The sequence below is a fragment of the Oreochromis aureus genome, linkage group 14 (assembly GCF_013358895.1).
Source record: "Oreochromis aureus strain Israel breed Guangdong linkage group 14, ZZ_aureus, whole genome shotgun sequence".
NCBI classification, from domain to species: Eukaryota; Metazoa; Chordata; class Actinopteri; order Cichliformes; family Cichlidae; genus Oreochromis; species Oreochromis aureus.
This window is the reverse complement of record NC_052955.1, coordinates 20,640,889-20,653,475: the sequence shown is the minus strand read 5'-3', so window position 1 is coordinate 20,653,475 and position 12,587 is coordinate 20,640,889. Positions and strand designations below refer to the sequence as shown.

Genomic DNA, 12,587 nt, shown 5'->3' with positions numbered 1-12,587 from the left:
ATTGAAGTAGCAGCAGGAGAGGGAGGGATAGAGAAGAAGCAGTCGCTCCATATATCGGTTGTTAAGCTTAACGTGGAATGCTTTACAAACATTCAGAGATGAACTTACACACTTGCTTTACTTCTCTCTGGGATAACTTCCTCGGAGATGAAATGCCTGATTGCTAGCGAGGCTACAAATACACACAGCCGCTCTATCACGTGAGCACACTCCTCCAACGTGCTAAGGTTATGAGCCGAGTTACTTACTGTTCAATTTAAAGCTTTATCAGCAGAATGTTAAGTAATTAAACTGCATTATTACAGATCAAGCTACTGAGTGATACTTAAGTAATCAAAATCATCAACAAATGAATCATTTAATTGTAATTATTACCAATAACATCATGTAACATATGGAGTACAGTTACTTTAGGTATTTTACACTTACTTAAGTATATTCCCTTAATCGCTAGGGCGTCGCTATAGACGCCCCAGCGTCTATAATCCTTTTAATCCATTTTATTTATCTTTAAGTATTCTTATTTCCTTTGGTTGTCCCAGTGCCACTCCGTTTAAAAATGACTAGAACGTCCCTAATCCCAATTAATTACTTACCTTGAAACTACATTTTAGTGTTTACAGGAGACAAACTTCCCTTACCTACGCCTTCCGGCACAAAAATCTCAAGAAAAGCTTCAAAATGATGATGATTATTAAAATTATTTCCATGTTTTTAGGATTATAACGGCCTATAAGCCAAGTTATTATTAAAACCTGTCAGAATATAGACAGAACTGAAAAAATTCTATTAGTGTGGAGATTTCTGAAAATCACTTTGAACCCTTAAATTACTGAACTCATGATTTTTAAAGGAAACCATTGTTCCCACTTCTCCATCTGATTGCATACATCACTAGAAGAGTTAGTGGAATAAATATTTTCTGCAAATGTGATTAAATGTGCAAAAAAAGAGCAATGTTTTCATAAATATCCAACAGAAAACGTGTAGTTTGGACATTCTCTTTTTACTGTAGTCAGAAACGAGACTGGCCAGTGAATGCGCACTGAATACTGAACAGGAAATTCGTATTTTACAGCCTGTAACATGTGCCAACATCACTGTGTCGCTTCAGTTTCAATAAAAGACCAGTTTGAAAAGATGATGATGGTCTCAGTAGCACGGCTGTGGTTAAATTTTCCTCTTAGATGCTCTAATGCGCACAACATCTGATTTTTAAAGGCTTCTTTAAATGATTAAAAACAGATGGGTGATCCTTCCGTCGTTACACTGTAAAATATTTAACAGTGAAAGACAGTAAAAATACGACAGGAAAAACCTGTCAACTATAAAACAGTTTAAAACTGTTGATTTGATGTGAAATTGCTGTAAATAAAGTAATGTGGAAAAACCGTAATATGTACATTTTTTCTCTGAAAAAAATACATAAACCTACTGTAAATCACTCTTGCATAGTTTTTTTAACGGAAGATTCCAATAAAGTTTAGAACAGGCAAACACAATTTTTTTTTTACATTTGTTTATTGAAAAAAATACAGGTTTTAATTGGTGAATGTAAGCATTGTTGTTTTGGTAATGGATCCATGCTGTAATATGACTTCATGATTTTTGCATTAATTTCACATAATAATAATGGATTAGATAGCGGTTTTCAAGAAGCCCAAAGCACTTTACATTAAATCCATTCTTGATTCATAGCACATTTAATACAGCATATTCTTCCTCAAATTGTAATATAACAGGTACATATGTCCCAAGATCTTTATACTAGAAATGTATTAGGGCAATTTTTGGATGTAGTTTTTGTAAAGAATATGGGATGTAGCTGTTAAATCTACATTCTGTTGAACTCAATAAACCATGAGCTTAAAATGTAAAAGCCAACAACAACTTGAGAGACCTACAGCTAATGATAAACATACTATATTATTGAGTGAATTCATATAATCCCAAAAGTGTTAAAAGATTTTAAAAGCACCTCCTCCCAAAACTAGGCGTTTTCCCCTGAAGTTTAGAGCACCGTTTCACATCAAGGCGCCTGATTTCAAACGGGCCAATCAGCGCACTGCATCAGGCTCCACCACAGACAACGTCTGTACAGCTCACCACAAGTTTTGCTTTGGAGTACGGCAGCACGCTATCTTCATTTTCGTGGACTTGTTTCTCATTTTTTTAATTTAACGTCTGCCACAGCTCGTCTTCAGTTACTACGGTAAGAAAATAATCCAACTTGGTTTATTTATCGACAGCATTGTGTTGCAGGCAGTGAAGGCGCAAATGATAAATTTACGTTAGCTTTAGCTCATTTTTAGCATTAGCGTTAGCTACATTAGGCTGAAAAGAGCCTTGCAAAACCAGCAGTGCGCGTTTTGAGACGTGTTTTGGAGACGGGTATATTAATGGAAACCGTCTAATTAGTATAGCTATATTTGAAGGCTTTGTCTAAATGCGGCTTGGATTTTCCCGCCTTGTTTGACATCCGGCTGAAGCTTTAACGGTGTGTTCACACCGAACGCGATAGACGCGAGCGAAAACGCTCCAGACGCCCCTAATTTGACGTGTGCACATTCGCACCTCGACGCGTGTCCAACACAAATCAATCGCGTCTCAAAATTGCATATTTTGACGCGCGTGAACCGGAAATGTGGAATGAATGTGGGAGGAAGTTGTGCCAGACGGTATCTTTGCAAGATGGCAGCTGTCGAGCTAGCGCTTGAAGAGAGAGTCTCCCTTCTATATTTACTGTGGAGAGCAGAGCAGCGGCGTAAAAGACGTCCTCGCCGTACCTGGGTCCATCAGGTCCTCCAGAGCCGTGAGCAGTTTGGTGAGTTTCACCACTTGCTCCAGGAGTTGCGCCTGGATGACCGCCGATTTCAGTGATACCACCATCTTTCACTCGCCCAGTTTGAGGACCTGCTGTCCCGCGGTGGTCCAAGCATCGCCCACCTAGACACCAACTACAGGCGCTCAATCCCACCTGCAGAGCGCCTGTCCATCAGCCTGAGGGTTAGTAAAAGTGTTTAATACGGTAGTCCTTTATTGATACCTGTGCTAATATATGCTAAACTATCGTTTATACACTGCTAACATGGATGTGGTATGCTAACAGTGAATGCCGTCGGTGTTTACTGATAGCAAACTGTGGTATGGAGAGGACTGTTCATAATATTTCTAGTGATACTCGAAAGGTCTCATCAAGTCCCGATTTAATTCGATTTATGCTGTTATCAGTGTTTGCAATGATAGCATGGCTGTGGTGTCATATCAATGTATGCTCTTGGTGTTTGCTGATATCAAACTGTGGTATGAGGACCACTGTTGGTAATCTTTGTAGTGATACTCCTTTTTTTTTTTTTATTTAGACCTGGTTTAATTCTGGTATAGTTAAATATTTGTATATAATCCCTGCAGCTGTCAGACTCTATAACAGGGGTCACCAGCCTTTCTTAAAACTGAGAGCTAGATAAAATTGTGAACAGTTTGGTTCATCTTTAGTTATATGGTTCTATCTTGATAAGCTATGTCTTATCACAGGTTAATTTATCAAAAATTTTAACAATGATTTAAGCAAGGAAAGGGCTACATGTCAACATACAACTATTTCTATTAATGTCTTACTTCATTCCTACCTGATTGACATGTCTAGGAATTATGAGTGATTGGCACACTGTAGTGGTAAAAGTTGCTACTAATCAAATTATGATATGGTAAAGTTAAAACAAAACACAACTGACTGTTTTATATTATATCTAATACATGTTATGTAATTATCCTTATAATTACATAATGTTTTATGTAAGATTTATGTTTTGTAATTTAAATCTGACATCACAAAAGTATTTTGGAATTTGAATAATGTATTTTGTAACTGCAGTACACATAATACTAATTTTGAACAATTTTGTCCAGGTTCCTTGCCACCGGGGACTCCTTCAGGACCATCGTGTTCAGTTTTAGAGTCGGTGTGTCCACGGTGTGCCAGATCCACCCCCCAGGTAGCGACGGCCATCTGGGACTGTCTAGTGGACGACTTCATGGCTGTGCCTTCACCTGGAGACTGGCGGTCCATCACAGAGGGATTCCAGGAGCGCTGGAACTTCCCTCTCTGCTGTGGAGCTCTGGATGGGAAGCACGTCCAGACAAAGGCACCCCATATATCATATAGGAGACACACACATTGATATACACTAAATATTATTCCATTTCTGTTTTTGTGGTGCCCAAATTTATGCACCTGCTTGATTTTGTTTAAACAATTATTGCACACTTTTTGTAAATCCAGTAAACTTCTTTTCACTTCTCAAATATCACTGTGTGTGTCTCCTGTATGATATATTTAACTAACGTTTTTTATTGTAACAACCAACAATTTATACAGGAAAATAATGGCTGTTAACAAGGTTGCCCAAACTTTTGCATCCCACTGTATTAGTATATTTTGTCATTAGTATAATATGAAATAAATTCTACATGTGTCAAGTTGTGTGCCAACATTTGCTGTGTAGTAGAACTGAGACATTAGTCATTATAAAAATTTATTTGAAATAATATTAAAATTCTCAAACAGAAAAATATTAACCATAAATATAAAATATAAGTATTTACAGAGAGACAGGAATAAAAAGGACCCAGCTGCTCTCCAGAGCAGGAACAAGGCTGAGGAGGAAATGCTTCATTGGAGACTGGCGTGGCCTCTGGACACCAGGATGGCCAGCTCCACCACCGATGGACCGTCCTGGGACCAGTCCCTCATTTGCCTCGGAGCTGTCCTCCTCTCTGGGCCTGTAAAACAGCACAAAACACAAAGAAATGAGAAGGCTGCTACTAGATTTTAATTTCAACATTGAAAAAAAAAAACAACAGGATATAATCAGATTGGTTGTAGATATTTAGTAAAGGTGATCACAAGGGAATCCCACCGAGTAAAAAGCTATCAGTGCTGCTGTACATATGGTGCTACAATTGCATACCTGTAGGCGCAGCAGCAGGAGCTCAGGGACTGGGGAGCAAGGAGAAGCAACAGGGGATGCTCTGCTGCAGAATCAGCTGGTTCTATCAAGACAATATTAAATGTTAACAGGTTTTAAACAATAGTCACAGAGAAAGTATATACAGTGGTCCCTCATTTATTGCAGCAGGGGTTGTCAGAATAACTAGCCCCTCGCCACGCACTTTATACACTTTTTTTCCCCACACACATGAACATTAGTCACAGTTCTCACAAGTTGATTCTCAAAGTGCAAACCTTTGTAGATTGCAAAACCTAAAAGTATTATTATGCCGTGTTTTGTCTTCATCTGCCTGCCACTTTTGTGCGCCTTTTTCCCTCGCGGTGCAGGTGTCTATTTCCGATTGAGGGTCATAGTTATGGGTGTTTTTGTGCTGTTTTATCTATTGGACGTGATGGTTATCAAAAGAAAACATGATAAATTTGACAAGCGCAGGAGACAGCACGGAGGAGATTTGTCAATCAGGCTGCAGAATGCAATGCTGTACTGTGCAAAAAAAAAAAAAAAAAAAAAAAATCAGCGAAAAAGCGAGGCAGTGACGGATGAGCGGGACCACTGTGTGCTCTTTATTAATAAACAAAATATATTCCTATATGACAACATGCATAAAAGCAGAACGGTATTTGTACATCAGTGGGAAAATAGTGGTGACTTGCTAGCTTTTGTGCGGCTTCCCTGGGTCAGTGAAAAATTTCAAAGGAGAAATGAATGAACTTACCAGGTTGTCCGATCTTTTTACATATCTTCCTCCAAGCTCGGTCCTTTAAATTCCTGTCTCGGTACACAAAGCAGCTGGTGTCGTACAGCTCCGGGTGGTTTGCTACAGCGTTGATTAGCCTTCCCTCCATTGAAGAATGAAGGGCTTTGGCTGGATCTGCCCCTTTGACCTAGGTCAGAGCCACGTCACCAGGCTCCTGATTGGTTGTCTCGGCGCGATTTGACGCTGGAGTACAGATTTTTCCAACTCGAGCGGTAGAGGCGAAACACGCGTATGCACAAAATGCAATACAAAAACTGACGCGCGTGGTTTTTTTTCGCGAGTCAAACGTGCCAGACGCGGTACACTGACGCGCGTTTCACGCGTTTTGGCGACGCAAATCTGCTTCCGAATTTTCGTGGGACCCGCAATCGCATGTCATCGCGCTTTTCCATTGATTTTACATGTAAACCTGATGCTCTGGCCGCCTCTATCGCCTTCAGTGTGAACACACCGTTACTGTGTAGGGAGAAGGATTTCAAGGAATTTGGCCATGAAAATGTTTTTTCAGAACTCCTGACTGATTTGAAGGTACTAGAGGAGAATGGGATAACAATGGCAGACAAACCTGTTGTGAAAGGAGCGCTCTACTGCATTGCTGGAGACAACCTGGGCTCTCATTGTATTGGGGGTTTTACAGAAAATTTCAGTTCATCAGTGTACTTATGCAGATATTGTCTGTTAACTCGAACTGAATTTCAGGGTGCTGATCTAGCAGTGTGTGGACCTCAGCGGACCCCAGAAACGTATAGATCTGCCACTGAACAGCTGGAAAGAGAAGACGTGTCAGAAGTTCAGGGGATAAAGTTCAGGTCTGTATTTAATTCTTTACAAAGCTTTGATGTTTGCACACCTGGCATGCCCCCATGTCTCGGTCATGACATCTTTGAGGGTGTCCTCTCATACGATCTTGCTCTTTACCTCAAGTACTTCATCAACACAAATAAATGGTTCACTTATCCGATTCTGAACAGGCGCATCAAGCAATTTAAATACAAAGAAACAGATGCTTCATCCAAACCTTGTGAGGTCAGTCCAAAAACATTGAAACTTGGTGGACAAGCTGTCCAAAATTGGAACTTCTTGAGACTTTTACCTCTCATAATTGGAGACAGAGTGGAGAACTCTCAACAGGGCTCTAGACTAACTTTTTGCCATGGGCGCACCGGTACGCCTAACTTTAAAAATTTAGGCGCACCGGCACAAAAGTTGGACGCACTCAAATTTTTCAACCGCATTGCTTAACACCGCAGTTTTACATGTGCACCTTCTTTGGGGGGGTAGTCCATACAGACAATATTCATTTCTAAATTATTAACTAACAATCTTGTGCTTAAAGTGCTTTGTCAATATTGTAGAAAATGTTAAACTCAATCATCATCTCGGCCTCCTCTGACGACCTGTTTGCTGTTGCATGCTGCTGAAAGGCAGTGGGGAGAGGGGACACTTGGGCAGTGCATTTATTGCAGCATATAATGTGTTTTCTGGATACACTGTGCTTTTTCAGCGTTCAGAGGTTGATGGCACCGTGTCAGAGCACTGGCTATGAATTTCAGACGGATGAGGCCTTAACAAAAAAGTTATCAGTAGTTCTTTTCATCTTTTCTTATTACCCACAGCTACATCCACTTCTGTCGGGCCTAGGCTGCTCACTCGGGCTGGGTATCATCACTGATTTCTATCATCCATTCGATTCCAGTTTCTCAAAGTCCTGATTCGATTCAGTTTAGCCTCAGACAGTCAGAAATATTATAATTCTGATCATTTTTCAGTACTTATACATGTGAGACTTTATCAGAATTGTGAACATCACAGCAGATCCCTTTGTGTGAAAGTAACTGAGAATAAAACAGAAAAACATGAAGGAGATTTTTCTGACCTGACTTTTTATATAGCAGATAACCTTAAAAATATTCTGTAATATTCTGTAATTTTGTATAATTTTAAAAAGTTTAAATTTCTTCAGTATTGAACAGCAAAAATTAGGCTTTCTTGTCTGAGGTCATTTAAGTGAAAAAAAGAAAAGAAAAAGACAGCGGCCGACAGCGCTGTAAACAACGGTAGACTGGTGGGTAATAAGCGAATGAATAATGCAGAAAACAGATTTGAGATGGGAAACTGTTCTTGAAGTACAGAGAGAGAGCTGTGCATGAAGTGGGATTTTTATCGTGGTGGAAGCAAAACAGCAAAAGTCAGAGGGAATTCATGACGACATTTATCAAATGTAAAGCGTAGTTTGCTGCTTCTTTTGCTGCTGGCTCGGTGAATTTTGGTTGGAGAGAGACAAAACCTGCAGCTCAGAATCAGCGCAAAAAGACGTAAACACAGAGCGGACGGTGGGCTCGGTGAGCTCCGACAGTGTGTCCGTGTACGGGCCATCGGGTGAGAAAGCCGAGAAAGAGAAAGTTGATTCTGACGCGTCGGGTATGGGCTCAAAATGTGGTCATAAATATTTTGTACTTGTAAATCAGTTTTGTACTTGTAAATCAGGATTTGTATGTGTCAAAAGAATTTGTGCGTGCGTAAAAAAGATTTGTATGTGTAAAAAGAATTTGTGTGTGTGTAAAACAGATTTGTATGTGTAAAAAGAATTTGTGCGTGCGTAAAAAAGATTTGTATGTGTAAAAAAGATTTGTGTGTGGACTTAGCCCAAAAAAACCCCTGCAAGTTACAAGTAGGAATTTTGACCCTATTTTTCTTCCTGTCATCTGATTGGTCAATGTCATGTCAATCACAAATGTAACAATCCAATCAGAGAACAGATGGGTTTGGCTGTCGGAGGGCACTTTTTGAACTGCAGGTCCTTGAAGGAATAAATGCCCTTTACATGCCAACCCAGCGTTTTCCTTCATCACCACGAAGGAAAACAGTCTGTGGTCGTCCAAGTTTGGTGATTTTTGTGTCACAGGTCTACGTGCTTTATACAGGGACTTCCACAGCCTTTTCAACAGCGCTGTGGGACGCGGGGGGGCAGTGTTTTGGAAATGACAGTCTTCATTACAAAGCTTTCTTCGTTATGAATTAGCATACATGTTTTTATTGAACATTTGAAGAACTAGCAAAAAAACCAGAAACTGTTGTAGAGGACATAAAGTCAGAGATAGAAACGACAAGGAGCAGGTGCATCTAGTACAGGTAGAGCTGCTGCAAAAACCCACAGAGCTCAGCAGCCAGCGCAACAAATTCTGGATCCTTTGCTTTTAGTTAGCAGTTAGCATTAGCAGCACATCCTGCGTCCGATGTGAAAGGACCTTTATGCTGCGCACTGTGACTCACAGCAATGGTCCCGGGTCAGCCCTGACTTTGTGTTAAACTAATCCTAAAGTAATAATGGTATTTCTAACCACTGACATACCACAACTTTATCCTTTCAACAGCTGCTGAAAGTAAGGGGACCTAGCTGCTATCGGATATTTATATAGAGATCCTCCAGCTTCAAACTGTATTACCCTTCAAGGACCTGCAGTTCAAAAAAGTGCCCGTCCGACAGCCAAACCCATCTGTTCTCTGATTGGATTGTTACATTTGTGATTGACATGACATTGACCAATCAGATGACAGGAAGAAAAATAGGGTCAAAATTCGTACTTGTAACTTGCAGGGTTTTTTTTGGCTAAGTCCACACACAAATTCTTTTTACACATACAAATCTTTTTTACACACGCACAAATTCTTTTTACACATACAAATCTTTTTTACACACACAAATCTTTTTTACGCATGCACAAATTCTTTTTACACATACAAATCCTGATTTACAAGTACAAAACTGATTTACAAGTACAAAATATTTATGACCACATTTTGAGCCCATAGTCGGGTCCGCTCTGTGTTTACGTCTTTGTGTGGAATCCGTGTACCTGCTCTCATTTGCTGTTTGGTGGTTGTTGAAATAGTTTTGTGAGCTTTAATCTGAGAATCTGGCGTTTCACAGTTATATTTAAAAGTCAATTCAGGATTTAATGAATCGATATCGCTTTATTCAAGCTACTCACCTCCCTCTTCCACCTGCACTTTTGTTACCTGAACAAGAATTTTTTTTAGTTGCACCACTGAAAAATTTGGTCGCACTCTAGATCCCTGCTCAAGATGATGTGTGGCAGTTAACGTTGCAGCTGAAGGACATCGTTGACCTAATTTGTGCTCAGCAAATTTCCAAGGCTCAGGTTACTTATCTGGATGCTCTCATCCAAGGGTATTTGGAAACCAGAAAGGTGCTGTTTCCTAATATCAACTTAAGACCTAAACACCATTACTTACGACATTATCCAGGGCTGATCCTAAAATTTGGCCCTCTCATCAGGCTGTGGACAATGCACTTTGAGAGCAAACACAGCTACTTCAAAAGATGTGCAAGGCATCTGAAATTTCAGGCCTTCCTTTCTGCTGGGTCAGTGAGTCCTCCAGCATTGCAAATAAAAGATTGCTCACCATTTTACTCAGAGCTTTACAGTGAGCAAGTTAAAGACGCAGTTCTACATTTTGGCTTTACTGAAAGCAATACAAAGATTCCAGTTGCTGTTCAGTATAATGGCCTTACTTACAGGAAGGGTCAGTTTATTGTCACCAAGTTTGATCAGTCAATGGAGTTTGGTGAACTTCTCATTCTTATTAAAGATGAGTCTGCTCTTGATTTTCTCATGAGAGTTTATGATGCAGAATTTCTTTCTTGCTACCACATGTATTCTGTAAAAAATGACACTGGGAGATTAGAGTGCAGACTCATCAGTGAACTGATTGACTTGTGGCCGTTATCATCTTACGTGAAAAACGGACACCAGATTGTTCCACTGAAGCACAGCGTCTTGTCAGACTGAATGCCTTGATGTCATTGGGCCAGAGCCAAACTGTTTGTATGTGTGTCTTAACAGATATGGCTGAATCGCAGGTGCTTATCTTAAAGAACATAGGGGATGCAATTGCAGGAGTGCTTCCAGACCTTCCTGATCAACTTCTCAAGTCGGTAGAAGATACTTTGAAAAAAACTTGGTGCAGAAACCACAGATGATTTAAAGTACATTACAGAAAATGACCTGCTGCTAGTGCTCAAGCCCATACAATCCAGAAGACTAGTGGTGCCTGGACCCAAAATGGTAAGTGTAAAACATTACCACCACACCAAACGCACAGAGGGCTGTTGAAGTTGGAAATAGTTAGAATATGAGTGTTCCTGAGTTTGATGATGTGACCATCATTATTTAACCATGCTTTCTGTGTAAATAAAACTTGGATGCTTTGTGGGGAAGTTTAATACATTTTGAGTTTTGAAATGCAATCTATTAGACAAATTGCATTATTAAATTTTGACCATGCTCTGTAACCTTAATATCTCAAAATGTATCTATGCAGTGCAGAATTTAACATAACAGCAAACATGATTTCATGCTTTCATCTCTTTTATATGTACTTTTAAAATCTGGCACTTCGACACCAATCGCTGTACATTCCTCTCCAGTGGATGTCCTTCTTTCTCCACCCTCAATTTCTTCTTCACCAACATCATCCACCACTACTTCATCACCTTCAGGAATCTGTACACCATTACTACCAAACTGGGTAGAGAGATTTGAGATACCATGGCAGAGGCTCCCTGAGGAGTTGGTACAGATGACGACAACAACACAGACGAAATACCAGCTGAACAAAAAGCAAGGGTTCAAGACACATGGCTGTATTAGCTGGGAGCCAAAGCATTTGCCACTCTGAGACTGTGGAGAGTCAGCTTGAAAAAAAAAGAAGAAATGAAGAAGCTGTTTAAAAAGAATAACTACAATACAGATGTTGTGAAAGAACTAGTCAAGTGCACCTATTACACGCAGTGTAAAGACATCAACAAAGGGGCAAGCATCCAGAAACTATGCCAGGAATACTATGCCAAAAATAACTATTTGCTCGGGCAGATGCAGAAGGAGCAGAAGGACACCCTGAATGAGTCCTCACAAAAACCCCATCCATGAAATAATACCCTGCGGCTCGTGCTCTCGCCACGACGCTTTTAGAGTCAAAACATTACTTCACGCGCAGGTTGCAGCTCGTGAATTTTGCGCTGAGAGCAGAGTGACAGGACAGGTGCAGGACACCCCTTTGTAGCTGCTGAAGTCTAATTAAAGAAAACGCAGGTGAAAACAGAAACGCTTCAGTGTACTAATACAGAGGGCATATGAGGAGGCGACATGAGAAAAAAATAAATAAATCACAGAGTATCGTTTTAATTCAAGTGCTTTATTAGTCTGAATCAAACCGTGGGCGTGTTGGGCCCTGATGCACAGTGCGTCTGCTTTTGCCACCATATGTACAGAAGCTCAGGCCACCTGAGCCTATGTGTATATGTGTGTGTGTGTGTGTATAGATAGATAGATAGATAGATAGATAGATAGATAGATATATATATGATAGATATAGATAGAGATCTATCTAGATCTAGATCTAGATATAGATAGATATATATATGATAGATATAGATAGAGATACATGTAGCTTTGAGTAAAATAGAAAAACAGGGTATAAGAACCAGTCTATTTACAATTTAACACTTTATTAAATTTTTCAATCATTAGTGTTTTAGTGATTCAAGATATTAATTAAAAAAAAATTGAATGAAATGAAATGAAACCATTAAAAAAATAAAACAATCAAAGAATAATATTGGAAAAAATTTAGTTACAGCAGGTCTTCTAATGACAGACCTGTAGAAAGAGATAAAAAAGGACAGTTAATACTTTAAATTGTTTGAACTGACTTAACATACTTAGGTTAAGGCTCGCCCTTATGGCCACACTGGGTATTACAGGAGTTTAGAATAGTGCAAAGTAATTTGGCTT

At 39.7% G+C, this 12,587-nt stretch overlaps 1 long non-coding RNA gene across 1 annotated transcript; it reads left to right on the top strand.

Annotated features, from left to right (window-relative positions):
• Window positions 1–2,081: 2,081 nt before the first annotated feature.
• LOC120432934 lies at window positions 2,082–11,363 on the top strand. Its single transcript, XR_005608212.1, has 4 exons — window positions 2,082–2,212; window positions 6,469–6,578; window positions 10,638–10,859; window positions 11,222–11,363. It is a non-coding gene; the product is annotated as an uncharacterized LOC120432934 (long non-coding RNA).
• Window positions 11,364–12,587: the final 1,224 nt, after the last annotated feature.